This window comes from Artibeus jamaicensis, unplaced genomic scaffold, assembly GCF_021234435.1.
Source record: "Artibeus jamaicensis isolate MK-2021 breed Jamaican fruit bat unplaced genomic scaffold, CSHL_Jam_final contig_332, whole genome shotgun sequence".
Lineage (NCBI taxonomy): Eukaryota > Metazoa > Chordata > Mammalia > Chiroptera > Phyllostomidae > Artibeus > Artibeus jamaicensis.
Genome location: NW_026521788.1, coordinates 37,543,155 through 37,549,154, shown reverse-complemented (window position 1 = coordinate 37,549,154; position 6,000 = coordinate 37,543,155). Strand labels below are relative to the sequence as shown.

The 6,000-nt window shown below is 34.4% G+C and overlaps 1 long non-coding RNA gene across 2 annotated transcripts in view; it reads right to left on the bottom strand.

Moving 5' to 3' along the window:
* Positions 1–248: 248 nt before the first annotated feature.
* The window catches only part of LOC128627192 (uncharacterized), a 35,925-nt gene continuing 30,173 nt past the window's right edge, over positions 249–6,000 (bottom strand). Inside the window, exons 2-4 of one of the 2 annotated variants that reach the window (XR_008391350.1) lie at positions 3,220–3,301; positions 2,247–2,341; positions 249–1,222 (exon numbers count right to left, since the gene is read on the bottom strand). This is a non-coding gene — a long non-coding RNA (uncharacterized LOC128627192). Of the gene's footprint in view, positions 1,223–2,098; positions 2,342–3,219; positions 3,302–6,000 lie in introns of those variants that run through there. The other variant, XR_008391349.1, reaches the window with a different exon arrangement.

Sequence of the window (6,000 nt, the reverse complement as noted above, 5' to 3'; positions counted from 1 at the left end):
TGGCGAGGAGGGGGGTAGTGTATCTATGTTGCGTGTCAAGCTAGCCTCGTTACTCAGGCAACGCGGTGCTTCCTCTGCACCTCTCCCGTTGGCTCCTGGGGCACTGGCCAGGGTCTGGCTATCCAATATAGATAAAAAATCTTTAACAAAATATTAGAAAATAAAATTTATTAATACACAAAAAGGATAATACATCACAATCAAGTGGGGTTTATCGAAGGAGTACAACGTTGTTTTAACATCTAAAAGTCAAGGTAATAAACTGTTAACAATATATTGCATGATCATGTCTTTAGATAGAAAGTATTTGACCAAATGCAACACCCATTCATAATTTTGGAAACCCCAAACTCTCAGCAAACTAGAAATAAATAGGAGCTACCTTAATCAGATAAAGAACATCTATGGAAAGTGCAATAATGCAATGTATAATGTTTTATGCCTAAGCAAGAGCAAGGCAGAGATGACCGCTATCAACACTTGTACTCTTCTAAAGTAGAATTGATGAGATGACCTCGAATTCATGTGGAAACAAAGAACCTAAAGTAGTCAACATAAACTTAAAGAATAACAAAGATGTACACTACTAAACTTCAAGTTTCATCATAAAGCTACAGTAGTCAAAACCATGTAATATAAGCACAAGTACAATATAGATTAGTACAACAAAGAGAGCCTAGAAATACATCTACATATATATGGTCAACTGATTTTTGACATAAAAAAATCACCTAAGCAATTTAATATAGAAAGAAACATATTTTTAACAAATGGTTCTAAAACAATTGGATATACATTGCAAACAAAAACTAAACTTGACCCCTATCTCATGCCAAACACAAAAATTAGTTACAGAAGGATCATAGATCTACGTGAAAAAGCTACAACTATAAAGCTTTTAGAAGAAAGAATGAAAGAACATCTTCATGAGTTGGGGACTGGCAATTTTTTAGACAAAATATAAAACCAGGAGCCACTAAGGAAAAAAATTGATTAATTAGAGAATCAAAATCAACAACTTCTCTTCCTTAATAGACACCATTAAGAAAATGAAAAGGGTCCTGACTGGTGTGGCTCAGTGGATGGGCATTGTTGTCCCACGAAGCAAGAGGCTAGATTCCTGGTCAGTGCACATGCCCAGCTTGTGGGCCAGGTCCCTGGTTGGGGGCGTGCTACAGACAACAGATCAATGTTTCTCTCTTTCTCCCTTCCTTCTCCCCCTCTAAAAATAAAAAATAAATTAGATCCTTTAAAAAAAGGAAATGGAAAGGCAGGCCAAGACTGGGACAAATTATTCACAACTCATATGCTTGACAAAGGACTTGTATCCAGAATTCATTAAGAGAATAATACTAAATATTGGCACAATGATCAGTTGGAACGCTGTGCATGGGAATATAAAATCATAACACTGCTTTGGAAAAGTTTGAGTAACTCTTCATAAAATTAAAGATATCTCTGTCCTTCAAACCAGCATTTCTATTTTGTGTAGGAGAAATTAAAACATTCAACAGAAAAACTTGTGAGAAAGTATTCGTAGCCATTATATTAACAATACCCAGCCCTGGCTGGTGTGGCTCAGTGGATTGAGTGCTGGCCTGCAAACCAAAGTGTTGCTGGTTCAATTCCCACTCAGTGCACATGCCTGGGTTGCAGGCCAGGTCCCCAGTAGGGGGTACATGAGAGGCAACCACACTGATGTTTCTCTCCCTCTCTTTCTCTCTTCCCCCTCTCTAAAAATTAAATAAAATCTTAAAAAAACACAACAATAGCCAAACACAATAACCAAACACTGGAAACAACCCAGCTGTCCATCAACAGGCAATGGATAAACAAATTGTGATACATTTACATAACAGAATATTACTTAGCAATAAATAGGAACGAACTCTTTCAATTAACAAATGTGGATGAATCTCATATAATGCTAAGTGGAAGAAGCTAAATAAAAAGCTTACATATAACATGAATCAACTATTACAAAATTGTAGAACAGGCAAAACTAGTCAAAGGTGAAAATGGTCACAACATTCATTTAAAAGACAAGAACAAAAATTAGATGAAAAATTCTATATGTTTACAAATTTTAAAATGCACATCTTGATAACTCATGGGTTTAAAGAAATGATAATGGAATTTTTTTTAAGAATTAGAACTAGCCCTGGCCCATGCAGCGCAGTTGGTTGGAGTATCGTTCCATAACCAAATGGTTGCAGGTGCAGTTCCCCATCTGAGCACATACATACCTGTTGTGTTTCTGGTCCAGAACGGAGGCAACAAGCCGATGCTTCTCTCTCACATCGATGTTTCTCTCTCTCCCTCTCTCATTCTTCCTCTCTCTCTAAAAGCAATGAAAAAATATCTTTGGGTAAGGATTAAAAAAAAGAATTAGAATAAAATGATAAAAATAAAATGTATTAGAAATCCTGGGATGTAGCAAACTGTATATAAGGAGAAATGTTTAACCTTAAATGTTTATATTTGGAAACCAAAATGGCTGAAAAATCTAAATTATACACTCTCCATTTTAAAGACAGAACAAGAGTTATAGACTAAGGAAAAAGACGGTAAGAAAAAAGAAGGTGATAGAATGTTAAAATAATTTGGCCAAAAATGGATTCTTTGGAAAGGGTAATCTAGCTTTGGGAATACTGATCAAGAAGGAAGAAATAAAGTACAAATTTAAAAATTAAATGTAAAAATATGTAAGTACAGAGACAGAGATAAAAAGTCATTAACTGAATACTCTGAATAAATATTTGTGAATGAATTTAATAAATGAAGTTAATTACTGGAAAAATAAAGTGAACAAAAACTGACACAAAATGAAATGTAAAGCTGAATCAGTATTAAAAAAATTCCGTAACACATATAACACAAAGTTTATGATTTTGAGAGTTATTTTCACTAAATTTCAAGAAATAAACAATTCCAATTTTATACAAATTCTTCTAGAACATTGAAAAAGTGGGAACTTCCCCTATATACTCAATAAAGTCTGTATAACATGGATAACAAAGTAAGACAAGGGCAACAGAGAAAAGAAAAATTGCAGGGTTATTCCACTCATAAACATTGACACTAAATTTCTTACTTAAAGCTTGTTAGCAAGTTGAGTCTACTAATTTATGAAAAGATAATACAACATGTCCAAAATGGATTTACCACAGGCATGCAGTGATAAATTAACAGAGAAATCAGTAACCACTGGCAACTCACCACACATTGATGGGGTAAAGGAAGAAAAACATGAGGTCTTCTCCATGGATGCACAACAGCATTTAATGAAATTCAAGTAGTACTGAAAGATAAATATTCAAAGTAAAATATTAGCTAAAATAAATATTTTACATTGGATATTTGATATTAACAAAACAAAGTCAAAGGTACTAAGGAAAAACAACTTTTAGCAAAGTAGAAATGGAAGGGAATTTTCTTGAAACAACTAAGGGTATCTAGTAAAAACCTACAGAAATTTTTCTTAGTAGTAAAATCCCTAGAAGCATTTGTTTTAAAATCAGGAGCAAAACAAGATTTTCCAGTGTTGGTAGTTCTATTTAACATTATATTAGAAGTCCTAGTATTGTGATAAAACAATACAAACAATTACAGACATAAAAGTTGGAAAGGAATAAGTAAAGCCTGACCTATGTGCAGATGATAATGGTCCACCATGAAAATCCAAATAAAAACACGGAGAATTTGTTAGAAGTAAAAGACAGGTTAACAGTTTGGCAGATATAAATTCAAAAAACAGCCAACAAAGGAGTTCAGATCAACTCTCCCGTAGAAAATAAATAAAATGCTGGATTTTTTTCTTAAAGCTTTGCAGCACTCACAATGGCACATTACTTGGCCTAATGAGACAAGGTGAGTAGGAAGAACCTACCGCCACAGTCACTTTTGCCCGAGTGGAGGGATCTGCTACTCCAGAAAAAGTAACAGTGAAACTCAAATGTAACAAGTTTTATGAGTCATAAACATTACACTTTCATTTTCTAGTGATAAAAAGGTCAATTCACCAGGAAGATAGAAAAGTTTAAAAATTGTTTTTACCTAATAATATGATCTTGAAATACATAAAGCAATAATTTCCAGAATTCTAATGATAAATAGATTGATAAGCAGGACTTTATCACAATCAAGACCTTCTGTTCTTAGAAGGACACTACTCAAAGAACAAATACACAAACGACACACTGGGAGATACATAAAAACTCTAAAAACTCACTCACAAATGGGCAAAAGATTTCAACAGACACTTCACTAAAATAAATACAGTACACATAATTGTTATGTGGGTTTGTAGGCTATGCAAGCAAGTGTCATGAGAAAACTTTTGGGGGTGAAATACACACTCATTATCTTGATTTTGGTGATAGTTTCATTGGTTATACCCATGTCAAAACTTACAAGATTGCACACTTTAAATCTATGTAATTTATTTGATGTCAGTTATACCTCAATAAATTTGTTAAAAATAACATACCTTCCTATAAAGAAAATAGTAGGCCCATTTACCTTTACTGGTGACTTTTCCAACATATTAAGGGGAAAAAAATGACAGTCTTACACACTCTTTCAGGGAATAGAAAAAAAGAAGACACTTCCCAACCAAACCATTTTATGGGACCAGTTTATCCTTCATATCAAAACCTGACAAGGACATTACCAGAAAGAAAAATTATAATCCAATCATTCATGATTTAAATGTAGAATGGTAAATAGAATATTAGTGAGCTGACTTTAGCAATATTTTAAAATGTTAATACCTCAGAACCAAGTTGAACTTAAATTAGGACCAAAGACAATCTGGGTATATGTACAAGAGCTTGCTGAGTGGCCTGGTCTCAATCCGTGGCCCTCTTCTCTGTCCCTCACCCCACGGTGGTCTTACCCAAAGTCATGGGTTCGAATATCATCTATGGACTGGTGAGTCCCAGCCTGACACCATGCTCACCCTTTCCCCTCGTTCATCTAATAGGCCTGTCTACAGTGAAATCCATGTCCCTCTTTACCCACAACCTGTGCTTAACCCATCAGGCTTTCATATCTCATTTCCTTTTGCTGAGCTTTTAGACTTCAAACTTGGAAAGATTTGGACCTTCCTCACCCTCTTTACATTGAATTCATTCGTCACCTCTCATTTTCATCTTCAGATATGCCCAGAATCCAATTACTTCTCACTACCTCATTGCCAGGTGTTGTATTTTCATTATTTATCATCTCTCACTCCCTCACTAGCATGAAACCTTTGTGAAGGCATGTCCTCACCTCTTCCATTACTACTAAGTATCAGTAGTAAGGTAACATCACCTGACATGTACTAGGCACTCAATCAATATTTTTATAATGAATGACCTACAGTAACTTTTCATATATCACAAAAGCTTAAAAAGTCGATAGCAATTTTATGAGGGTGTAGGGCCACAGGCACACTGGGGGTGTGACTGTAATTTGTTACAGCTTTGTTAGACATCAATTTAATGATGTCTATTGAAATTTTAAAGATATATATCTTTTGACCCAGAAATTTTGTCTCTAGGAATTGACTTGGAGAAAACACACTGTACACAAACAGTAAGTACTAATATGGTGCAAAGTCATTGTCAGGGGGGAATTTAAGTTGTGTACAACTTGCAGTCAAAGTATATATTTACATCATATACATGTACTTTGAGTCCATAGGTAAAAAGATTCTGGAAGTCTACTTATTAAGCTGATAACAGTGAATAAATCTGGGGAAAGCTAAGGGGAGGTATCAAGGTGACCTTGTTTACTTTGTATTGATTTGAATTTTTAAAAATATATTTATTCCTTTCATATGTATTAAACTATTTAAAAGGACAAAAAAATCAAATGAATAGATGGAAAGTTGGTATTATTGGCATTGCTACTCGGTAGCTGCCTGCAGAGGGTACTAAATATCGAACTATTCCTAAATGATGATCTGGTTATATTCAACAAGGTCCCAGCAAATCACACTTAACTTAGTTACAA